This window comes from Stenella coeruleoalba (assembly GCF_951394435.1).
Source record: "Stenella coeruleoalba genome assembly, chromosome: 16".
In the NCBI taxonomy this organism is placed as follows: domain Eukaryota; kingdom Metazoa; phylum Chordata; class Mammalia; order Artiodactyla; family Delphinidae; genus Stenella; species Stenella coeruleoalba.
This window is the reverse complement of record NC_137162.1, coordinates 9,652,485-9,678,288: the sequence shown is the minus strand read 5'-3', so window position 1 is coordinate 9,678,288 and position 25,804 is coordinate 9,652,485. Positions and strand designations below refer to the sequence as shown.

General features: G+C 50.0%; 1 protein-coding gene across 3 annotated transcripts in view; it reads left to right on the top strand.

Annotated features, from left to right (window-relative positions):
- The window catches only part of TACC2 (transforming acidic coiled-coil containing protein 2), a 169,341-nt gene that overhangs the window by 39,363 nt on the left and 104,174 nt on the right, over positions 1 to 25,804 (top strand). The window lies entirely within an intron of this gene.

The window sequence follows — 25,804 nt, the reverse complement described above, 5'->3', positions numbered from 1 at the left end:
GCCTGCTGAATCAGAGGTAGACCGTGCAAGTGTTTCTTTGTTTCCAGGGAAGGCACTGTAAGGGGTCTGATTACTGAGACTTTTAATGCCTTTTCCTTTTGTAAGGTGGTCAGAGGGTGTCTGGGAAGAAAAACCTCAGGGGAGGGGTGCACCTGTGCCCTGGGAGTGGGCGGGGTGCGCAGAGAGAGGACCGCAGTGTGCAGCGGACACGGTCAGCACTGAGTCCTCAGGCCAGGAGCACCCGTAGGTGGAGGGAAGCAGGGCCCCGAGACATGGGCATGGAGGACGGGGGGGAGGACGTGAGGCTGAGGGTGAAATCAGGCTGGAGGGAGGGGAGCGTTAGGTCCTGAAGTTCAAATCCTGATCGCCCGCTCTTGGGCCTTGTTGGGTGATTGGGTCACTTCTCCAAGCCTCAGCTTCTTCACGGATAGATGGCCAATGATGTCTCCTGGGGCTTAAAGGAAGGTTAAAGGTGATTCGAGGAGGCAAGATACAGAGTACCCTGCACAAGCCAGCTTCCCATAGCCAGGAGCTGTGACGGCAGAGCTGTAGACAAGGTCCCTGAGCTGCGGGGCCTCCTGAAGGCAGCTCCATCCCCATAGCGGGCTCAGGCCCCCAGCAGGTGTGCAGCCAGGCCAGGTGCTTAGAAGGCAAGCCAAGGTCTCCCCCTTAGGGAGGAGCTAGGACACTGGGCACCCCTCTTCCCTTGGATAGAGGGCTGGGGTGAATCGGCAGGTGGGCAGTCGGTGGGCAGACACTGCGGGGGAGTGACGCGTGCGGTTTGCTGACTCCCAGCCCGGTGCTCGGCACCCTCCCTCCGGAGGGATCAGGTGGTTCACTGGTTCCCGCCACTCACTGTGCGCCTTCACGCCTTTGCCAAGCGACTGCACTTCCTTCCCCTCCCTGCGCCGCAGTGTCCTCTGACGCTAGATCAGGAGGTGGGTGTCATGAGCCTGAATTCCCCGTCTAGAAATGTTTGGTGGGACACATGGTGATGGTCACCTCTATAGAAAGTGGGTGTCGGCCTCTGGCCAAGAGAAGAAGTCAGGATCTTGTTTCTTTGGGAAGGTCAGACTTGGCAGATGCGGCTCTCGGTTACCCAGCACCCGATACTCTGCGTGGCACACAGTGGGCGCTCCGTGAGCCTTTGCTGAATAATTCATCTCAACTCACTTTCTGTTGGAGGCTTTCTGTCTGGGAAAACCAGATCAGGTGGTACTCCGGGAGGCAGATGGACAGGTCTAACTTCTGAATCTGCCATTAGACTCTCCAACCTCAAGCAAATTCCTTAGCTACTCTAAGCCTCAGTTTCCTCACCTGTAAAATGTGTATAATGCTACACTACAGACAGATATTAGGGAGATCACATAAAAATAATGTGTGTTAAAAGCCTAGCCGAGTGCCTGTCTGGCACGCAGTAAGGACTTAATCAGGGGTAATTTTTGTTATTACTGCTGTTTTTACTACTATCATCATTTGTGCTTTTTTATTTTTTACGTCTTTATTGGAGTATAATTGCTTTACAATGGTGTGTTAGTTTCTGCTTTATAACAAAGTGAATCAGTTATACATATACATATGTTCCCATATCTCTTCCCTCTTGCGTCTCCCTCCCTCCACCCTCCCTATCCCACCCCTCTAGGTGGTCACAAAGCACCGAGCTGATCTCCCTGTGCTATGCGGCTGCTTCCCACTAGCTATCTATTTTATGTTTGGTAGTGTATATATGTCCATGCCACTCTCTCACTTTGTCACAGCTAGACACAGACCTACTAAAGAATGGACTTGAGGATATGGGGAGGGGGAAGGGTAAACATTTGTGCTTTGACACAAGGACTCCTGGAAGTTTGCTGAAGTTCATTTGCATCTCCCCTGGATTCTTTGGAAGGTGTCATGACCCATTAAAGCTACCTCTCGAACTGTGGCTGACATCCTCCCCACTGGAGTGGCCCTCAGTGTTGCAACATTGTATTTGATGCAAGGTCAAGCCATCAGGCACACGTGGGGAATGCCTTCTCTCCCTAGGGGAAGCTAGGGCTTTGTGGTTAACCTCTTGCCAAGAATGGCTGCAAAGAGGCTGAAACCTAACATTTGTGGCAGGGATGGAGCGCCTGTGTGGGTGAGCCCAGCGGAGGCTGCACCAGCTGAACGCAAGCTCTGAGTGTGTCTTATGGGTCAAACTGCCCGACTACTTAGTACGACGTTTTGAGCTGCTGGCCCATCCCAGACTCCTAGAGGAAGGGGCAGGGATGAAAGTTGTCTGGCCGCCTGACTTCCAGATGCTGCAGCACAGGAGCTGGGGAAGGAGACCCCCTCCTGGCAGGTGACCAAGCGGCTGGTATTTCAGTGGGCGTGGCCAGAGTTGTCAGAAAGTGAGGATTTGGATGAGGGGAGAGTGCCAAGCTTGGGCTTGAGGTCTCAGTTTAGGCCAGACTGCCTTTCAGGGCCACCTTTGAAGGATGTCTGGGGCACAGTCCCTGGCTCCTGAGGCCTGGCTGCGGGGATGCTCATCCTTTGAGACAGGTACCACCCATGCCTGGCTCAGGCATTCGTAGTCCTGAAACAACTGAACCAGAGGGATCTTCAGGCTCCTCATTTTACAGGTGAGAAACTTGAGACCTCGAGAGGGTGTGTGACTTCCGGAAGGCCACGCAGCTTGTCAGGGGGCCACTGGTCTGACTCGTATTGAATGCAGTCCTTCTGGCCTCGAGACCAGTGCTCTTTCCAACAAATCCGCTGCCATTCTAGAGAGCAGGCATCACCTTTCCTGTACACAGCAAGCACCCCAGGTGGGCCTGGTATGAACTGGCGTTATAGATTGTTTTCTGGAGGTGGTGGTAGTGGTCTAAAGTAATCTTGTCCTTGGGTTGTATCCAAGAAAGTTGCATATGCAGGCTTCCTCCAGCTATTTTGTGAAATGAGTTAAACTGCAGCCTCTGCACTCTGCTGACCCTGGCTTTCCTTTGATTGTGGCCAGTACCATTTGCAGTAGGATTGCAGGAAAACCATTATGAGGAGCTGGTTGGACAAGAGCTGCAGATTCTCTAATTCACCAGGATTTGGGGAGTGTGCAGATACTGGTGGGGAGGGAAGTCTGATTAGGGTTAACTCGGAGAAGGTTCTGCTGAAACTTGAGTTCACCTCCTTCCAGCCCAGTGTGTCTATGTGAGCGGTTTGCTGAGGAAACCCTCAGACGATGCTGCAGTCTGTTTCAGGTTTCTTTACAAACAGCTGGGCCATGAATCCTTGGGAGATAAAACACTCTTGATGATCACTGCAGGGTCTAGTCTTGCTTTTGCACGAAGATGGGAAGCTTATGTTAGAAACCACCAGGCTCCCTGTTGAGTCGCTGTTTGTACCTGTTCTGTGGTTCGTATTTGATCTTCAGTGGAGAGAAATTATTCTGTAGAAACGGCCTCACCCGGGAGCGGCGGCATTTTTGCTTTTCAGAAACCCCCTTTGCATTTTGCACTCGGGAGCTATGACTGACCCCAATGGGACAGTGTTACAATTCCCTGCTTCTTCCTGGGAGTCCTGAAAAGCCACTGGCTCACAAGTCTAACGAAGGGCATTCTATGTCTTCTCTTCTAAATTCCTTTTCCTCTGGTATAAGAACTGGAGAAATGTGTAAAGGCAGAGGCAGGCCCAGACTTTAAAGGCATGAGCAGAAGGAACTCTAGCATGGCTGAGAGAGGCTGGCCAGACTCAGACACCCTTGACCTTGGGTGACCCCTCTGCCTGCCTTGCCGCGCCCCCTACTTCTCCACCCTCTGGGGAACCGCACTCTGGTTCATGAGACCATAGAGGCTCAGGCGAATGTAGTGACTGTGAAGCCTTCTCAACCCTCCAACTCCCCGGGAGCACCCCCGCCCCCGGCCCTGCCCAAGAATCGAGAGTTCTTTCTGTTACCTGACCACAATTTTAAGACAGAAGCAAATGCATTATAGTTCGTATAGGATTTCACACTTTGCAGAAGAGGTTGGGTGTTTTCAGCTGGACAGATCTGGGTTCAAATTTGTCACTTATTCACTGTAGGACATCGGTCCAGTTACTTGCTTGCTTGAGGCCTCAGTTTCCTCATCTGTAAAGTGTGTATGAAGTCAGCACCTACCTCCGGAGGACTGTGTGATAGTGTGAGGGAAGTGCTAGCTCGGGGCTGGCACAGGCAAGCACCCAAAATACGTCTGTCTCCGTTTGAGGGCGAGGCCTCTGACGGCAGGGTCTGCGCTGGTCCTAGTCTTCAGCACAATGGGCTACACATAGTAGGTCCTCAACAAATGTTTGTAGGTTGATTGTGCATTGTCCAGCGGATAGAGGGTGGGTCTGTTTGGTGCTTCCCTCAAAAGAGAAATACAAATCTACTGGCCAGGTTAGTTCAATAACACAATAACAAAATCATTGCAGTTGTACATCATACATTCATTCATGTATTCATTCACTCAGACTGAGGGCCTCCTACATAAAGGTCAAGCTAGGGGCTCTAGGCAGGGTTTCCGATCCTCAACACTATTGGCATTTTGGGCTGGGTAATTGTTGGGGACGGCTGTCCCGCACATAGTAGGATGGATGCCAGTAGCATCCCCCAAGTCATGACAATCAAAAATGCCCCCAGATACTGCCAAACGTCCCCTGGTGGGCACAACTGCCTCTGGAGAGCCACTGCTCTAGGGCTGTGCTACTCAAGGTGTGGTTCTCTAGACCAGCAGCCTTGGCATCACCTGGGAGCCTGTTAGACTGTGGTTGTTTCATCAAGTACTTTATTTTCCACCATCGTGTCAGATGGGACACAGACATCTGACTCTGACTCCTCGAGAACACTGTTTTTCTGTTCAGGAAGAGGGTACAGCCAGCGGAGCTTGCTTTGTATTTGGTCAGACTTACTTAAAATTAGGACGAGGTCAAGATCAAATACAGGTTCAGCCGAGTACACGTTCAAGCGAGGCGGGCCCTTGTGTGAAGAAGGCTTTGTGTGCACTCAAGGAAAATTCCAAGGCCGCGGCTAGAAACCCTGGAGGAGACTCCGAAGTCACGGGACTGCCCCATGCATTTGCTGTGTGTATTTTGGGTTCAGGCTGACATTTCATCTTAGCGTGGGTGGAGGCAATGGCTGAATATTTTGAAGGCCTGAACCCTGCCTACCAGTATTTCTCTTTGCCCTTACAACTACATTTTGCTGGGTTGCAATTCAGGAACGTACCTCCCTGCTTGGACAGCCATTCATGGAATGTGAGAACTTAGCTCAGAAGCCCAAAGCAGTGATTCCTTCTAAAAAAAAAAAAAAAATCCCCAGAAGTCACTAGCGAAGTGGATCTTATTAGTGTGAGAGCTGAACTCACATGCTAGAGGCGGGCACTGGTCCTGGGTTCCTCATGGCATATTCTTCTGCTGATGTGTTCAGAGTATATAAAAATAAGCTGAAGTTAGCCCTTTGTCACTGTGGACCGGTTAGGAGTTTGGGTTCGTAGACACGCAGCCTGTGTGTGCACCTGCCTCTGCTTGGTTGGTGGGACCCTGGGTAAGGGGTTTCACCACTCCAAGTCTGTTTTCTCCTTTGTCTGCTAAGGACAACAGCAGTGCCCACCGCATAGGCTCATGTGAGGATTAAGTCAGAGGAGGGATGGAAGCCACTTAGCAGAGTGCTCGCTCTGCAGCAAATGCTCACAAATGTTAGCTAATATTAGAGTGGTCATTTAAAAAAGTTTTTTGTTTTTTGGTTTTTTTTGCGGTACGCGGGCCTCTCACTGTTGTGGCCTCTCCCGTAGCGGAGCACAGGCTCCGGACGTGCAGGCTCAGCGGCCATGGCTCACGGGCCCAGCCGCTCCGCGGCATGTGGGATCTTCCCGGACCGGGGCACGAACCCGTGTCCCCTGCATCGGCAGGCGGACTCTCAACCACTGCGCCACCAGGGAAGCCCTAAAAAAGTTTTTAAATTTCCTTTTGGTTTTCCTGATCTGATAATTAAGTGGGGACAGCAGAGTGCAGGCTGTCTTATGGGTGGTATTTTGCCACCCTTCATAGCTGGCAGATGACAGGATAATCTTCTAGGCAAAAATGCCCTATCGGCTCGGGTTTCTGGGGGTTGGGTGAAGCCCTGAGACGCCGCCACATTGGAGAGGAAGGGCTTCAGGGAACAGGGAGGTAGGGAGGGCTGGGGAAGGCGGGCCCCGGAGGAGAGACTCCTGCCAGGAGAGCGATGAGCACTGGGCTGAGAGTCAGCACAGCTGTCAGGTGGGCACGGGGAAGGCTTGCTGTCCTGCCCTTGAGCTGACAGTCTAGTTCAAGAGGAAGCACACGAGCATTAAAGAGTTAAAACAGCTCACAGCCCTAATTGTCTTCGCCTCTCATTGGGTAATTAAGGTAGGCGGCCCTTAATACTTACCTAGAAAGTATTCTCCTCGAGGGCAGATGTTTTGTCTCTTCTGTTCACCCCTATCTCCCAGCACCTGGAAGTAGCTAACACATTGTAGGTGCCTAAGAAATACTTGTTGAATGGCTTAGTCATACGCTTCCTTATCACAACCAGTTACTGGTTATACTCAAGAAGAGATTTCATTCCCGCTCCCCAGAACATTCTGTTTCTCTTCTCCACGTCCATTTCCCCTCTTTTTTTGGCTCAGTGTTTCATCAATGTCTACCACCCTGTAACCACTTTCAAGAGTTTTACCCTATCTGTATACCACCGTATTATTATCTACTTATTATTTTTCTTTACAGCGATTCATTTTTATTTCAATATATTACTTTTGTTTTAGGTAATGTCTGTGAAGTTACGGGTTTGATGTGCTAATTAGAACTTCTTCCTCATATGCTTCAAATGTATAACTATTTAAAATACCCTCATATGAGAAACCTTACTATGGTAACACCTCCTTACCCTATAAAAGTCAGCTTCAGTATTCCCTCTTCTGGAAAATCTCCCCATGCCTCTTTCGAGGCTGATTGAAATATTGCTTTTATGTTTCTGTCATGTGGTGGCCATTCCATGAACCATCTGTAGAAGTGGGCAAGGGACCACGAGGCATCTGACATTGCACAGGGCCAGGAATGCGGTAGATACTCAATACGTGATTTTGAAAGACTGAATGAAACCTCTTGGGTCCAGGAGAGTTTGTGCTGTCTGGCCACGTATGGGTGTCCTGGGCGGACGCCCTAGGATTCTCTGAAGACAATGTGCTGTAACCAACCTTCCATTTGGGTGCCCACAAACAAGGCAGATATGTGAACTTCCATGTAGACTCACTTCCGGCAGGGAGCTAGTGTGTTCTTTGTTTAGGGAGAGTTTGACCTCTGTCCTTCGGCATCACACACTCCCTACCAGTTAACCAGCCACCTTGCATGTTTCCAGGCTCTGGCCTCGTTTCCCAGGTTTCTTCACGTATGAAGTTATGGCATTGGCCGTTCAGGGGGGTGCCCATGGTCCAGTGGGGCAGAAGCAAGTCACATAGTTAGAATGAATAGAATTGGATAGAATGAAGGTTCCTTTCAGTCTCCTGAATAACTTCTCCTAATACACCTGCTGTACCCTCGGTTCTTCCCGCTCCGAAGGCCGACGGCACCTGGTGTCTGCTGGTGTTCTTGGTCCCATCCTCCTGCTTCTTGCCCCTCCAGCATGAGTCTGTCTGCCCAGGCAGGGTCCTGTCTTATACACTTTTACACCCGCATGGGCACTTGGAATAGTGGTCAGTGAATATTTGATTAGTTCATGGTTATTTATGTATCAGGCAAATTTGGACACGGGTTTCTCGTTTGGCTTCCCATTTTCATGTGGCTTGCCACCTCTCAGCCAAAGAAAAATATCATTGCCACAACGGAGTGTAAAGGAAGCTGCAAACACAGAACAGAGCAGTACTCGGTGGACAGAGCTGGGGGTGTCTCCTAGGCACTGATTTGCCTTTTGTTTTCCAGGAGACTCCACTGGCAAAGAATCTTTGATTTGCTTTGTGGTTTTAGAGCCTTAGGTCTAGTATGGACCAAATGAAAGCTTCTCAACATCACAGCTGACAGCCTTTTCACGATGCTTTTGGTTGCAAGTAACAGACAACCCAATACAAGAAAACAACAATACTAGGTCCATCATTTCTCCTGGCAGGAAATCCAGAGGCAGGGCACTTCCAAGGTTGAGTAATTCATTAGCCCTTTTCATCTTCCTCTCTACCTGAATTTAGTGTGCTGGTTAATGTTCCCCTTCATTGTTTCAAACTGGCTGCAGAAGCTCTAGGCATCAGGCCCCATATGACAATGTCGAGAGGCAGGAAGACATCTGAAGACACAAGATTTGCCGTCTTGTATCTCCTCTGAAGAGTGAGGAGAATGTCTCCAGAAATACAACAGACTTTCCTTTCCGTTTCATTGGCCAAGGGTGTGTCCCATGACCATACTTAAACTAATTATTTGAACATTAGTAAGTAAGTAAACAGGAGAGGGAACCTCACTTTTGGAGGCAACCCATGACTCCTGCCACAAAAGTTCAGATTCAGAGTTTCTCCCAGTGTGGTTTGGAAAGCATCTCCACCAGAATTATCCAGAATATTCTTGCTAAAATGCTCATTCCTGAGCCCCTTCCTGACTTCCTGAATCACAATTTCTGGGAACATTTTAAAAATAACCCAGGGGGTCTGACATGCACCAAGTTTTGGACCCATGGTGCTTGTGGTTGTTACCTACTAATATTTACAGGTTGTACATCATCCTTCAGCTGTGCTGCTCCTCTTGAGGGGAGGCTGAGGGAGCGAAGAGAATACAGAGTCAGCCTTCAAAATTCCCTTCCCAGTCCTTGCCTTTTGGAGATTCAAACAGGAATATTAACTGATACAGTGATGATATCTGGGATTTGGTTTAAAATAATCTGAGTAACAAGTGAGAAGTGAGCATGTGAATACAACAGAGTTAGCCATGATCTGATAATATTGAAACTGTTTGATATAATAGAGTTCATTATACTGTTCTCTTCACTTAAGTTTAAAAAAATCTCCCTTCCTGGGCTTCCCTGGTGGCGCAGTGGTTGAGAGTCCGCCTGCCGATGCAGGGGACACGGGTTCGTGCCCCGGTCCGGAAAGATCCCACATGCCGCAGAGCGGCTGGGCCTGTGAGCCATGACCACTGAGCCTGCGCGTCCGAAGCCTGTGCTCCGCAACGGGAGAGGCCACAACAGTGAGACGCCCGCGTACCGCAAAAAAAAAAAAAAAATCTCCCTTCCTGATACCTGCTCTGTCACTATGTAGCCTTTGACCTTGGGTGTGTCAATCTCCTTCTCTGGGTCTCAGATTGGATTCCAGGATTCCAACAGCACAAGTTCTTTTCTATAAAGCAGTGTATTCATGTTTTCTTTTTCTCCTTTTCCCTCCAAATGAACCTTTTCGTGCACAAAATCTTTTGTGGAACCCAAAGATATGACAGATTTCAGTGAAACAGCTCTGGTGACAGGGGCCTCCCAAGTAGCCTTTAAGATAACTCCAGAAACCTAGGACTCTGGAGAAGATCGTTGAACAGCTGTTGCACTGGGGCATTGCTGAAAACACTGACCACATTTCTGCAGGGGCCTTGACCTTGTACTCAGAACCAAGAAATCCTTAGGATGTAAAGATTCTGTCATGGATGCAATTACTAAGGCACATCCCTGCTGCCTGTGATTCAGTCTTCTTCTATAGAGTCCAGGTATCCCAAGACGAAGGGCATAAGCAAGCACGTGTCTGTCCTACTCTGTACCAGTGCAGTCATCCTCTGCATACCTGGAGAATGATTCCAGGACCCCCGTGGATAGGCAAATCCGAGGATGCTCAAGTCCCTTATATGAAATGGTGTAGTATTTGCATATAACCTACACACATTCTCCCATGTATTTTAAATCATCTCTAGATTACTTATAATACCTAATACAACATAAATGTTATGTAAATAGTCGCCTGTGCATAGCAAAATTTAAGTTCTGCTTTTGGGGGCTTTCTGGAATTTTTTTCCTGAATATTTTCGATCCACAGTTGGTTGAATCTGCAGATGCAGAAGACGCAGATGTGGGGGGCCTGCTGTGTCGTATTGTTACTCTTGACCTGGAGCCGGAGGAGACAGGCAATGCACATTTACTATTGCTTCAAGTTTATCATCAGGGCAACTTTTCCAGCTGCGGCCAGGACCAGGGCTGTGTGGGTGGCTGAGACTTTCTGGTATGGATGTATCTTTGTCAGACGTCGGGATTTAAATATCAATCCCTCGTGATGTTGAGAGCCCTTTATTTCATCTTGCAATGAGTGTGTCCTACCCTGGACCACGGCTCTGTCTGAAAGCTAGCTACTGAACATCATTGCGCTGTTCTGATCCTGATGATACCTTGGAGAGGTGCTGGGGTCAGGTCTTTCTCAGCCAGAGTGTTTCTGCTGCAGTGAATGGTCTTAGACTCTGGATACTTTCATAAAATTCTTCAAGGAGGAGATTAAATCACAGTAGTAACCAGATACCTACTGCATTAGTTTCCTATTGCTGCTATGATACATGGCCACAAAATTCATGGCTTAAGACAATACAGATTTATTTTCTGGGCTTCCCTGGTGGCGCAGTGGTTGAGAGTCCGCCTGCCGATGCAGGGGACATGGGTTCGTGCCCCGGTCCGGAAAGATCCCACATGCCGCAGAGTAGCTGGCCCCGTGAGCCATGGCCGCTGAGCCTGCGCGTCCGGAGCCTGTGCTCCGCAACGGGAGAGGCCACAACAGTGAGAGGCCCACGTGCCGCAAAAAAAAAAAAAAAATTTTCCTACAGTTCTGTAGGTAAAACATCTCACATTGGTCTCAGTGGGCTAAAATCAGTAGGGCTGTGTTCCTTTCTGGAAGCCCTAGGGGAAAACCTATCTCCTTGCTTTTCCAGCTTCTAGAGTCTGCCCACATTTATTGTCTTGTGATGTCCATCCTCCATCTTCAAAGACAGCAACACAGCATCTTCAAATCTCTCTCTGACTCTGCTTCCACTATCAGTTCTTTTTTTCTCTGACTCTCTTCTTCCTCCCTCTTCCACTTATAAGGACCCTTGCGATTATACTGGGCCCACCCGGATAATCCAGGATAATCTCCCTATTTTATGGTCAGATGATTAGCAACCTTAATTCCCCTTTGCCCTATAAATTAATATACTCACGGACATCTTTGTGGACATCCTTGAGGAGGGCATCATTCTCCTGGCCACACCAGTAGGTTTCAAAGCATAGTGGTACCTTCCTGTGTCATGAAGGATATGCCTCCGGCAACTGGGGAGGGGCTATTTCACTTGAAAGGGATGTTATCTCAAAATCCTGTTAGCTCTTTGCCTAACTGGAATGCTCAAGCTTAGGAGGTGGTGAGTGGAGCATTTTTTTTTTTTTTTTTTTTTTTACCGTGAGTGGGTATGACCTCGGATCAGGGCACAAGGGCACAGAAGACTGGGCATTCCAGTTCTCATGTCACGAACAGCTGATGCTATACATTTGAACAAATTAGCCTATTTGAGTGTCAGTTATCACATTAGTGAAATAGGCACTTTAATACTAAACCCCTGAGCCCATGATAAGCATGTGAAGGAGGAATCTATTTAAATTTCCGTCAGAAATGTGATTCTTAGAAGCATGGTGTTTTTAAAAAAACAGTATTTTAGTGGAAGGCAATAAAAGTCTACTTCTTTATTCTACAGAGAATTCCCATTTGGGGACATCGAGCCTTGGGCATCTGTTTCTTTAAGAGGAGGAAATGAAGCCTTGAGTCATTTGTGAGTCTCTTACCCTTTGGTCCCAGAGGATATAAAACACAGCAATGTTTTCTTGACACTAAACTTAAAATAGGAAGCCTGGCGCCCACATATAGCCACAGGCTCTTCTCCATTGCGGCCTAGATGCAGAAATTTCCAGAGAAAAGGTGATACGTTTCACTGGTGCAGGCAGGTAAGCGCCACTCTGGGGGTGAGGTCTGTGTTAGCGAAGGAGTTGATCTGGGGTCCTATGAGAAAAACAAAAAACCGAAATCCACAACGCACAAATAGAAACTCACATGCTTCCCGGAAATATGGCCGCGGGAAGGGGTTTGGATTTAGCCTCTGCCCAATTTGGAGGGCACATCAGCCCAGGAGAAGGCATAGGCAACAGGTTTTGCAAACTGTAGAGCGCAGTGCGCTCTAAGGCTCCGTGGTTAAGCAGAGTTAGGACTAGGCAGGTGAAGAAAGAAGGGCCAAAATTTGGCTCCCGGAACCAACGAGCCACCACATCAGTCCCAGCTTCTTTCTGAGGCTCCGGAGGCCAGCGGGCCGGCATTCCCCTCCTCCCCTCCGTCTCCACACCTCCCCCCCCCCGCCCCCCCGCCCCGGGCTCGGCGGAGGCGGAGGCGAAGGAAGCGCGCGTGGACCGCAGAGTTCGGGCACCGGCCTGTACTTGGCCTTCTCAGTGGTTCACACGCCGGTGCCTTCCCCGCGTTGTCATGAGTAGTGGAAAGCGCCGTGTAAAAACTAAGAGCTGTAGCAAGTTGTCATGACTCAGAGACTCCTGGAGGAAGTCTGCAGCGCATTCGCGAGCAGCGCCCGAGCCGCGCGTCCGTCTGTCCGACTGTCTCTCTGTCCCCTGCGCGCTCGGCGGCCGCGGGGCGAGTGGGCGCGCCGCCGCGTGGGCCCCTCGGTGGCCTGGGCGCGCCGCGACCGGCCCCGCGCATTCCTGGCCCGTGAGGAGAGCGCGGCGGGCGCCCAGCGCGAGCAGCTGGCTGCGCGCTGGCCGGCCGGGAGCGCCGAGAGCTGGGGGAGGAGCCTGGCCCGGCCGCCGCCGCTCTCCCACTCATTGGCCTTTTGTGCTGCAACTTTGCCCGAGCCCTTCGGGGAGCCGCGCCGCCCCGCGCCCGCCCCGCGCAGTTGCCCCGGGAAAGTTTGCGTCCCCGGGCGGGCCGGGCCGTGAGACTCCGCGCGCCGCGCCGCCGCCGGGCTCGGAAACCTCAGCCTCTCGGGGGCTCTTGGGCAGTTGCGTCCCTGAAGGAAGGCGGATCCGTGGTAAGTGCGCCGCGGGCAAGGGCGGGCGGGAGGGCGAGCGCCCGGAGTCGGGGAGGAGACCCGCGTCCCCAGGACCTTGGCCGCCAGACAAAGGCGTGCTAGAAGTAGCCGAAGCTCATTTTATCTTTCCCCAACGGGGACTGGCTAAGGGGAGGAAACTGGCTGAACACACATGTGTGTCACTTGCTGGCAGAGGAGTGTGTCTGCGGGAGAGCCGGCGGGGCCCGCGGCTTCTGCCCGGGAAGCTCGTTCCGTCGGGTGAGGCGGGTCGGGATCCGCGCCCGAGGTCGGGGCGCATGCCCGAGGCTGGGATCCCGCTCACGGTGGAGGTCCCCGCCCGCGGTTGGGGTTCGTGCCGGTGGCCCGGGTCCCCGCCCGCCTCCCGGCTCCGCGCCATCCCCGCTGGGGTCCTTGCGGGCTGGTGTGGTCCCACCCGGTAGCGTGGGGGCTCCCCCGGCGGGCCACAGCGGCGCGTGGATTAGCCCTAAAACTCTGCACTGGACTTCTTCCGAGTTTGGGACTTTTAAATTCTCGAATAGTTACGTCAGCGGGGCTAGTGCACTTCAGGGCTCGGACGCACCACGTGACCAGCCCTTGATTTTTTTTTTTTTTTTCCTTTTTTCTCTTTCTCCTTGGCGTCCTTGGCTCCCGCGGCCTCGGGCCGTGTCTTCCCCGCGACCTCCGAGCGCTTTCTGCTGCAAGCTGTTGCATGGTATTCCTGCGACGTTTGTTGTCCTCCTCGGTGCTTGTCTTTTCTTAAATGGCATCGTCATCAGCGTGATATTATTATTGTTGTTATCTTTTGCCTCCTTCAAATGCTAGGACAGGAAAATGTGGGAGTGGGTTGAGATACAAGTGAAATAGACATTGTGAGAAAAATGTGTCTCCAGGGTGTACTGGGGGGATGGAAATAGAAGCTGAGCCTAGGGAAGGGTAGCCAGGGTGTTTGGTTGGTGCGGGAGTGTGTGTGTGCCTGCGCACGTCTTCATATGTGTGCGTGCATGTGTACACATGTCTGTCCCAAGCCTTTTCTATCACAGTACATGGAATAGCAGGGGTCCCAGTGCAATTTCCTATCTGTTTTATGCCAGAGGAAGGTTCAGCTCTGTTATTAGGTGGAGAACTTCTTATTTCTCTAGGATTCCCTATTGAGGCCTCATTTTAAAGACTGTTTCCATTGTATTTAGAAATGACTTTGTCTGGGGCCTTGTCCTGAGACTGGGTTTCATCTGTGGTTTTCATCCATCCAGATTCACTTATATATTTCAAAGTTAGTCTTCACTAGTGTTTTTAGGGGGTCCATTTGGACAAGTGATGGAACTCAGAGGAAGGATTTGGTTGGGAATTGTGGAGTGAGTTACCTCTTAGAATGTTCAGTTTTCCTGTTCTGAGGTCGAGCTGGGAGCTCCTCCAGAGAATGGGGCCAGTTGTGCTGGGCACGTGAGTGGAAGGGAGTGGATTCCCACGGGGCTTCTCATAGGCTGTGCCTGGGGCTTGGGCATTCTCTTCAGAGGAGAGTTGCAGGAAATAGGTCAGGGACTGCCCTCCTTGTGCAGACACCACAGCCAACTCTCAGCTACCCAGAGCCTCTTCTTTGGTTCTTACGTTGTCACTGGCCCCTCATCAAAAGTTAACTTCCCAAGTCTCAGGGAGGCCAGCACCATAGAGTACAACCCATACATAAGCAGTACTGCTCGTGGAGCCAACGCACCCCTCCTGGTCCCCTCTGGGAGAGCTAGACAGAACTGGCCTCTGGGCCCTCTGTTCACATGCATCCCTTTTGTCTCTCTGAGCTTGCGCACTTAGAATATTTTAGCTGGAAGGAAACTTAAAAATCAAGATTTCATTTTACAGATGTGAAAAGGGAGACTCAGAGAAGTCCGGGGTCTTGCTCAGGGTCACATGTGAAGGTGGGACTCAAACCCAGGACCCCAGACACCTGGCCTGGCAGCTAAGTCCTGCGGCCTCTTTGGTTTCACGCCGTGTACCGTGGTTATTTACATTTGTCGTTTCTATGGAGACAGACAGTGCTTCCCGGAAGGCTACGGTACCACTCCACAAGTGTGACGAGGGGCCGGGGGTCGGGATAAATGGTAGTTGAAGTAAGTAAGGCCACCCCTGCTCTCAGGGAGGGTGTGTGTGTGTGTGTGTGTGTGTGTGTGTGTGTGTGTGTGAGAGATACCTGAACGGACACACACTGGGCAAACTTTATGGTGAGGATAGTGTCCCAGGAGGGGATGTGTGCATATGCATGAGGATGTTTGGTCGTTCCAGGGACTGGAGTGGGCAATATCTAGTAAGGGCCAGGGATGCTATGCATGGGACAGTCCTGTCCAACCAAGAACCGCTTTCACCCTAAATGCCAATAGCGCCTCCTGTAGAGGACACTGCAAGGGTTTGAGGAGTTGGGAGAGACCAGTTCTAATTGGGAAGATGAGAGATGGGGATCTATGGGCTCACTACACCCCAGGCTTCAGGTTTGAATGAGGCTGGGAGAGACTGAGGGTGAGGTCAAGAGCCGTGTGTGTGTGTGTGTGTGTGTGTGTGTGTGTGTGTGTTCTCCTGGTACTCAGTTCCACAGCCAAAAGCAGATGGTTCTTGAATTAACTATGGTTTGAGTCGAGCAAGCCCTGACACCTTTTGCATAACCAGGAGAAGGTCTAGGAAGCTGGTGGTGGTGTCCCTGACTAGTCCTGGTGGGAGAAGCAAGTCTAAGGAGGAGGACTGGGTGCCCTGGTCTCTCCCGCTGTGACCTGTGGCCACGGCGCGCGAAATCTGTCCTGGAGGCTGGGCTTTGTCTCCCTTGCCCCCGCTGAGGTCACAGTCCTTTGTTCACAACCTCAATAACCATTTCCACAGCCACTCACCGTGATGACAAAACAGGCCAAGGATTATGAAATCATGCCAGAGAAAGGAAGCCATGAAAAAGAAGAGCTGGGGAAACAAGTTTGTAGGGAATTGCCTCTAAAAATAGAGTAGAGGGCAGGCAAAATTCTCGGGGGACCACAGAGCCATGACCTGTGACGGGGCTTTCATTTCAGATACATTGGGTATCAGCTGCGTCCCCCTCCCTTTCCTGTCTGGTCCATTCTGGTGTATGGTTTCAGTCTGTCATTTAGCAAATGTATTCAGGCTACCACTTAAAAGAAAGCAAAGTTCCCAAGACTGTTTTTCCGTGGCTTGGAGAAAGGCGGTCTAGAGAGCGCTCCAAATTCAGAGACAGAGATTTTGTATTAGAATCCCTGCCCCACTCTTAACCAGCTCTGTGACCTTGAACAAGTCACTAACCGTGTCTGTGAATCATGATTTCCATCTCATTAACAGTGGGGGTAGTCACGGTGCCCGCCTGGCTCACAGAGCTGTAGGGGCAAGTGAAATCATGTGCATGAAAATACTTGGCAAACTGTGAAGTGCGGTGCAAATGGAAAGTCATGCTAATATTTTTCACTGTTACGATTAAAAAGGATTTAATTAGAGGAGGTAGATTTCCTAACACCTCCTGTAGCTTATTTTTGTTGTTATTATTTTTAATTGGAAACAGGGAGGTGTGCTAGTCGATGCAGAGCTCTTTTATTTGGAAGCTGGTTATCTAGGTTTCCTTTCTATCCATCTTCCCTTGCTTTGTCACCCTCCCTTTTAATTGCTTATTTATACTTTCCCCAGAAAACAAGTAAAAATGAAAGAATAGGAAATGCACGTCAGTTCCTCTTACAGAGAGCAAATCTGGTGAAAAACTGGAAAGAGAAAGCAGTCACTGGCTCCTATGCAGGACGGGCTGTTTAGAGTCCTAATTCCTCTCGCTGCCTGGTTGCGTCCAGTGGGTCCTCTGAGGTCCAGAGCTCTCCGGGTGGGTGTCTGTGTCATCGAGAGCTTACGGTTCCTGGCCAGCATCCTCTGGTTTAAGCTCCTGAGGGCGCAGGGTTGGTTTCCTATCATGACGTTTCCCCAGTGCGGGCCCATTCCAAAGAGGCGATAAGAAGATGGGTCATGTCGACGTGAGGAGCATCTTTTCCCTCCTTCTTTTATGGTCAGGATGCCCCTCCCTCCAGCCCTCAGGCTTCCCCTGGCTGCCTGCTCTCCAGCGCCTGCTTCACAGGAAACAGTAGAAGGTCCGTGTTTCCTTGCAAACCTTGACCGAGGCTCGCTCACCTTGTGAGTTACCTGGCCCAGGAACCTGTGTTCCACAGCTCCCTGCTTCCAGCTCCCAGGTTGTCTTGTGCTCAGCCATGTGCTAGGGTCTCTCTCTTCCAGTGCCGACAAGACCCTGCCTCATTTCCCCGGCATCCTCGTGCCTAGTGTCGTGCTGAGTAGGACACCTGTCCAGCGGTTCCTTCTTGGGTCAGTGACTGTCTGCTTTGGCTTCTCTCTGGAAACGGCGGGTACAAGGCTTTGCTCCATGCATGATGTCTAGACCTCTCGTTGCATTCCGTGTGTAGAGAGAGCTTACGGAGGTAATTTTGCTACTTGTGTAGTTTTGGAATCAGGGAAAATCTGTGACTGTTATAAGAGATGGAGAACTCCAAGAGGTTTTTTTAAAAAAAGAACACTAAAATTTTGCCTTGTCTGTACTTAAGGCATTTGTTCAGGCCTCAACTTGATTATGAACTGAGTTGCCTGCTCTCAGTTCAGAAAAGTTAGAGAAGCTGGCTCTGGCCTGAATTAAGTGGCAGCTAGACAGCTCTGGTGGCAGCAGCAGTTAACATCTTTCTGCCCTTGCTACTTTCCTTGCATCCATACGTTCAACTAATATTTATCGGACACCTACTGTTTGTTGAGGACCCATTGTGAGATTGACGCTGTGCTTGACATCTATGTTTTGCTCTTATTTCTTTTAATAATCTTTCCAAGTTATTCAATTTGTCCCCATTTTATAGGTTCAGAAACTGAGGCTCAAAGAGGTTAATGAACTTGCCTAGGACTACAAAAAGCTAGGAAATGGCAAAGCTGGTTTCAAGCTCACATCTGCCCGTCTCCAGAGCTGTGCTCTCTGTACTATACTCACTGCCCTGCTCACGCACCCAGTGGATGACTCAGTTGGATTTCTGTGCCCAGGGTTCTGGTGAAGTCAAGGCACCTGTTGGTTACATGCACGGGCTCTCGGGAGAAGTAGGCAGCCTTGGCCGAGGTCTTGACCCCAAGGTGCTGGCCTGTTCATCAGGCATACCCCTTGGCTTTGTGCTCTCTGATCAGGGGAGCAACTACGTCGTCACTTACCTGACCATGTAGCTTCTCCCAGCACCTGGATGGGTTTATTTCTTTGTGTTTTGAAAAGAACAGTGACTACTGTCTCCCTGCCTTGTCCTCCTAGAATAACTTCCTCCCCTTTGAGCTTTGCATAAACCCCAGTCCTTGAGTTCGTTAACCCTGAGAGGTACGGGGGCAGCAGTCCGATTTTAAGGAGTGCGTAAGTTGTGTATGAGAGGGGGGTTCCCCCTCTGCGCCCCCTCCCCGTCACCAGGTCTCCCAGGGAGCTGGTCACCCCCGCCTCCCATCTGTAAGTACTAACTAGGAACCTGGCCCCTGGACAAGGTGCCAGGCCAGCTGGGGCTGGGCCACAGTGGACACGGCCCAGAGCCTCCTCCAAGATGTCCTTTTCCAGCCATCCCAGGGGGCTGCGCCTCTAGAGCCTCGGGGTTTTCAGATCAGAAAATCAGTGGCCTGGAAGGGACCCTGGAGACCCAACAGTCCAAACCCTCATTTTATGGAGGACGTGCCTGCAGCCTGGGTGGGGAAGGGTCTTGCCCGCTACCCCGGGTTAGAGCCGTGCCAGCGCCCCCGTGGACTGCTCACATGCTTTCCGTGGGGAGGCGGACCCCGCTGGGCTGCTTTGCATGTCACTCTCTTCATTCTGCATGCTTGAGAGAGACGCCGCTTGAGACCAGGGTCCTGTTGGCGTGAGGTTTGCGGTCGGAGTAGCCGGATGGAGCTGAGTTCAGCGTGGCCGTGGGTAGTGACTTTCTCCATCCAGGGGCTCCATTTGCTCTTCCTGAAACGGGCTGTCACATTGCTCACAGTGACAAAGGCCCTGCACGGTGCCCGGCACACAGTAGGTCCTCCTAAACCTTGGTTCCCGTTGCTGTTGCCACCTGTGCTCATCCTTGTTCTATGACCCCAGACGGCGTGCACACCTGAGGGAGCACACCTGGGCAGGGGCGGCAGGAGGAGGGGCACGGGTACTTTGAAGAAGCACGTTCAGTGTGTTCCGTTGGGGAAAACACCACACCCTGTTGTGTTTTGTGTTACTGACGCCATCACTTGTGAAGCACTTCCGTGTGCCGGGCCCTTTGCCAGTCGACATGACTGGTCTCAGCGAACCCTCCCCACGCCCTTTCCAGACAGGGTGGCCCTTGCCCTGTCTGACAGATGGGGAAGCTGGGCTCTGAGGAAATCTTCCACAAGGTTGCACAGCTCTTTATTGCGGGAGTGGTGTTGAGACCCTGGCCTCCTGTCACCGGCTCCATCCTGCCTCTCTGGGAAGAGCACAGTGGGGATGCAGGTTCTGTCTCGGAACGCTGAGGGGGCACCTGGAAGGGATGCGCGTATGTGCCCCACGTGCTCCCGTGCCTTGGCCCTGGCTTCTAACCTTTGCCAGCTGGGTCGTGCCCAGCTCCTAACCGGCCAACAGCTCCCAAGATGGAGATCTCAGAGTATGCTGTTTTGGTCATTTATGACAGGTTTTGCTTTTCTTAAAAAAAAAAAAAAAAGAGGACTGAGCCAGCGTGAGCAGCGCTGGGCTGTCTTTCAGCTGTGTTGGTGAGAGCTTCACCAGCATTTTCCAAAGTGCCCAGCTCCCGGGCGGCCTGGCCCGAGCCTGGGGGCTGCCTGGTGGTGGTGAGTTATCTATTACTCATTCTGTTAGAAAAAAGTGCAAGCAGCGCATCAAAACCGCAGACTCACCGGGGTTATTCCCTAGAATGATGTACCTTTATTTAATTTGAACAACTGACTTCATTCAAAGTTAAGTATAAAGTAAGTAATAGTACAGAGGGTCTAAGGTACTATACGTGAAACATGCAGTCATTAACGCGACTTTCCAACCAATCAGATGCTTAAAATCCAAATCATCTTTGATTGTTCCCCGTTTCGCTTTCCTCCATCTTCACGATGTGTTGGGGGGACATCGTGAAGCTCGATGCATGACTGGCCCTGGCTCCAGCTGCTGGGATTCCGTCCCGCATCACCTGACCCTGCTCCACGGCTCCGGCTCCGGCTCCCTCGTCTGCATTTCCTCTCCCCTGTCGTCATTCTCTACTCCGCATAAGGGCTGTCTCCCAGATATTCTGCTGCTTCCCTGCTCTTAAATCTCTGATGCTCCCCATGCCTTGGAAAACAGCCAGTTCTTGGCCTGACGTTTGAGGCCTTCTGCTAGCTGGCTTAGGCCCGAGTGAATGGCCCACAGGCCACCGGCTGCCCCGGTGAATGGCCCACAGGCCCCTATTCAATGCTGCTGCCGTCTGGACCACACTCTGTCCTCCAGAACCCAGACCGAACTCTGCGGGTGCTGGGGAGAGGCTGCCTGCATGCCTTCACTCAGGAATGGTTTTGTTCTTTTCTTCCTGAAATAATTTCCAACTTACAGAAAAGTTGCGAGAGTCGTACAAAGACTTCCCTACTCCCTTTGCCCAAGTTCCTGAATTATCGCCATTTTACCTCAAGTGCTGTCATCCCCTCTTTATATGTGTACATATGGATGGAGATACAGATATATATCCATTATCATCGCTCTTTTTCTGAATCATTTGAGAGCAAGTTGCAAACACGAAGGTGTCCCCATCCAGACAAACACTCCAGTGATCATTTCCCCCAAGCAAGGTCCCTCTCCAGCACAACGCGATACAGCCATCCAGTTGGGAAATCGATAGGATATGTCGCGGCATCAGCCAGTCTTCAGAACCCATTCGAATCCATCCACACCGTCCCTTTTCCTACAGATCCAGGGTCCAGCCCAAAGGCACGTGTCACACTCTGAGTATGCCCGCAGACTCTCCTTCAGTCTGGAAGAACTCCTCCGTCTCTTGCTGTCTTTCATGACCTTTCAGAGTACAGCTCTTTCATTCTGGGAAGATCCCTCAACCCGTGTCACCTCATGACCAGACTCTGGCTGTCGTTTGGGGCAGGGATCCCATAGAAGTGACATAGGGTGAGGACCACCCACCGCCAGGGACGCAATCCCGGTCAGCACCTGGCCACGTCGGTGCCCACCGGGTTTCTCCACCTTTAAGTCACCATTTCCCCCTTTGTAATCTATCAGTATCTGGTGGGAAGGTACTCCAAGACCACACCACTGCCCTTCACTTCTTTAAACCTCCATCCACCTCCCTTAGTGTCCTTCGACGGCTCCTGCCGGAATTCACCACCACTCTGATGGTTTTTAAATGGCAGATTTTCAGTTTTCATCGCTTCTTCTACATTTACCAGTTGACATTGTACTGTAAAGAGGAACTTTCCCTCCCCCGCATTTATGTATTTGATGGTGTTTTTATATCTTTATGGACTCGTGGATTATTACTTTACTCAATGGATTTTAATCTATTACTATCTGTATTTTTTTTTTTGATGTCCAAATAGTCCCAGATGTGACCAGTGGCAGCCTCTTTAAGTGGTTCTGATGTCCTTTTGACGTGACCCCTTTCAGCAGACATAGCTGAAAGTACATGTCATAGTACACACACACCCCCCTCTCTATCTATAGCTAGTGCTTGTCTGATATGTCTGATTGCAGCCCAGCCCTAAGAGTTCTTTCAAGCCTCATCACCTTTGTATATTCTATGCAAGTCTTCCCTGACTGTGAGAACCTGCTCCCTTTATCCCTGATGAGTTTATTTTTCTGCTAATCTCCTGGTGGGTAACAGTTTCCTTAAGACACCAGTCTCCTCCTCTGTGCCAGTGTGGCCCCTGTCCCTTCTCCGGTACCCCTTCCTTCCTTGCCCTGTCCAAGGGAAGGGAAGCGAAGCCTAGTGGCTTTCCACCCAAACCATCAGGGAGAGAGGGAGGGAGAAGCATTTTTCACCGAGAAAGCCCTTTGCACATGTCTGTCTGTTGAAGCACTTGACTTGCTTCATCCCCTCACAGGCCCTTCCCAGATCACCCCGGCCTGAAAGGAGCCCATTTTTCTGCGGCAGCTTGTTTCGCTATTACCGCCCTTCACAGTTTTCCTTGAGTTAGACTTTCAACTTGCCTTGCTCTCCAGCAGCCTGTCCACCCTGAAGCGTGGGATCCCCATCTTTTTAAAACTACTTTATTGAGGTGTGATTGACATATAAAAAGCTGTACATATTTAATGTATACAATTCGATGAGTTTGGGGATAAGTATACACCTGTGAAACCAGCACCACCATCAAGGCCATAAACATATCCATCACCTCCCAAAGTTTCCTCCCACCCCATTACTATTACTGTTATTGTTATTATTAATTTGATCCTGATTTAATTTATCTTGGTGCTGGCCACAGAGCTCTTGCTGTGCACAGGTCTTATGTGTAGAACTGAAGGTGTTGGCTTTTTAGACTAGAATGTGAATATCTTCCTCTTTGAAGCAGAGCCCTCTCTGCCTCGGCCTCTGAAGGAAGGTGACTCACGGCCTTTGGAGAAGCACTTGTTGATACAAGCTTCCCTCCCTGACATTCCAGTGGAAAATCAACCCTTTGCTGGCCTGACTAAATTTATAGTGGGTTGGCCCCAGCAGCTGGTGGAAGCAGCTGGTGGTTAAAATCTCTGACAGATTTTTTTTTTTCCTCTCTGAAAAATATTTCAGTCACCCTAGTCCCAGCACCACAGAATTTGGAAGCCATTTATAGCCTCTTACAGCTGGTCTGAGAAGAATTCCCCTGTGTCCCCAGAAGTCGGCTGTCCCCTATCCTTAACCATCTGGAGCACGACCAGACCCCTGCGAAGTAAGACAGAAAGATCTTGAGGCTGATGGTACAGTGTGAATGTGACAGTTTTTTTCTTTTAACGATTTCACATAGTTCAATTTAATATATGTGTATACACACATATATGTATATGTAAAAATTATTAAAATTATGTCATATGGGAGGTTTATAAACCTCCCATATGACATAATATGGGAGGCTTATCCAGCCTATTAACTCTTGATTTACACACTATTCTAACACCCGTAGTCTGTAGTACATTAGAAGCAGAGAACTGGAAGGCATAAAGTAAAAAAGAGTCAGGTGAGTTAGAAGCAGACGTACTGGCTCACAGCCTGCGAGGGAGGGACCAGACTGAGTTTGCAGAGTCCTTGAGATTGTGCCGTCCAGGGCCTTCCCTTTTAAAGACGGAAAAGTTCAGCTCAGAGGAGTCACCTGGCTGAGATCCCAAGGTGGGGCTGGTCTAGAATCCAGCCCTCTTGACTTCGTGTACAATTGTTGTTTTAGTGCCGTAGCATACCTCCTCACTTATATCATAGTCGCTCAAGATGCTGATCATGTGTCATTGACAAAGTGTTTAGTTATGTTCAGGATTCTCTGTTCAAAAAAAATCAAGGAAGTGTCTAATATGCTTTGAAAATTAATTCCATCCCAAAGAATTAAAATGAAAATGCCATCCTGTAGAATATGCGAGCAGATACTGGTTATCTAAAAAATTCTCCACCAGGACCTTATTTTCCCCACGGGTGCCTGTTGAGTGAGACATGGCTGGGTTTCTGTCCTGAGATGGGGCGGACAAGCCTGGGTCCTCCCTGGGGGAACGTGTGAGTGTAAAAGTGGGGGAAAGTCGGCGTTGCTCTGCGTGTCCCGTCTCTTGAAACTTTCCCTGAACTATGAATTGAAGTTGCTCCCTGGCACTCAGAATTTTCCTTAAAAATGCTTTCTTATTTCTTTTGCTTATAAAAGCAGTATGTGTTCAGAATAGAACTAGAAAATAGAGATAAATTCAACGAAGAAGAAAAAAACACTCATAACTTTACTACTGAAAGAATTACCATTAATACCTTGGCGTTCATTCACTCTGTTGCTCGCTTCCTATGTGGGTGTTTACACATACATGCATGTGTACACATATACACACACATACGTATATATCGATACACACATGCACATAAGGTCTGGATCATGTTGCCGATAGTGTTTTAACCTAGTTTCAGTTAATAATGGATCCTTTACCTCTGGATACATGGAGAGCTACTTTCTTTTTTTTACTTTTTAATTTATTTTTTAATTATTTATGTTTTTTACCTTCTTTTTTAAAATGGTTGCAGATGAGTCCATTCTGTGGACATGCTTTAACTTGATTAACTGTCCCCTAGTGTGGGACATTTTGGTTGTTTCCATTTTTTTTTTGCTATTGTGGTCACAGCTGTGGTCAGCATCTTTGCTCACACCCTTAATCATCTCCTTAGAATAAATTCTTGGAAGTAGAATGGCTGTGTCAAAGAAAACAAAGTCTTTTACGGCTTTCGATCTGTGTTGCCAGAACTCCTGGGCCACATTTTTCCGCTCAGGCTTTATGACTTTAGAAAGTCGATATTGCCTGTGGTTTAGGATTCTCCAAATCGTGATCCAGCAGAGACACCCAGAGTCCCTGCCGGCCCCCTCCTCCAGGCTCGCCCCTTGCTTCACTTCACGCTGTGCCCATTTCTCTCTGGCTCCTTGGGTGTGGTCATTGCAGGGCTCCAGGGTCACGTTCTGGGGGATTTGGGTTAGTGGGTGGGAACCATGGAGGAAAAAGGAAGCGTCACAAGACCCATGGGAATAAATAGAAAGGTGTGGGCACGACCGTGTGCTAGTCCGGTCATGTTTAGAACACAGTTTGGGGAAGTTCGCCCTGGGCCTCCCTGCCTGTCTTTTGTCTCGATGCCCAGGGCAGTACTTTGTGGCTGAGTATTTGATAGAGGCTTTGGGCTGATTCTTCAGCTTAGGATCAAGTCCCAGTCCCTCGACCTGGCCTTGTGATCTGGTTCCTGTCCACCTGTCCCCTTCCTGGTTGTTTTGATCTGCGTTCCAGCTGCAGTGGCCTTTCTGCATTCCTCCAGAATGCCAGTCTCCTTCCTGATCTGGGGCTTTCAGATGTGTGGTTCCCTGTGCTGGGGGCACTCTTCCTTCCCTTACTCTTCAACCTTTGGGACATAGCCTAGTGGGGTGGTTAAGAACATGGCTTCTGGGGTCTGGCTTGGGTTTGTATCCTCTTACCGGCTGTGCAACCTTGGACAAATTCCTCAACTTCTCTGTGCCTTAGTTTCCTCATCTGTAAAATGGGAATAATGATAGCACCGACCTCGCAGGGCTGTTGTGAGGATCACCATATGGTGATATCTGTAAGTGCTGAGATCCTGGCACACAGCAAGTGTCAGCACATATTCGCTATCACTGAGCTGGTGACTGGCCTCAGCTTACAATTGTACGAAGACATTTTTCCTGACCCCCACTCCCACTGGGACCTCCTAGTTTATGCTTTCTTAGCCATCTGTACCTTTCCTTCTTAGCAGTTACAACAGTTATTACTGGATAAATAAGCATTTTTTAAAAAATGTTTGACTGTTTCCTGAGACTGTAAGCTCCATGAGGGCAGGGACCACCTCTTTCCTGCTCACCACATAGAGTTGTTGTTCAATCAATATCTGCTCAAGGAATGAAGATAATTGTCTCAGTACTGACTGCCCCAGAGCTGAGTTCATCAGAAGGAAGAACTCTTGACTCTCCCCGATAAACTGAGACATAACTGATCATGAAAGGGGTTTCCCAGCAAAGTAAGCAGATGTGTGTGACCAGAGACAGTGTCTGGTGACCTGTGTCCCTCCAAACTTTCAAATCCAGCCTGCTCTTGGAGGTTGTCAAATGCTGACTTTCCCAGTGGATGAAGGACCAGTGTAGTTTT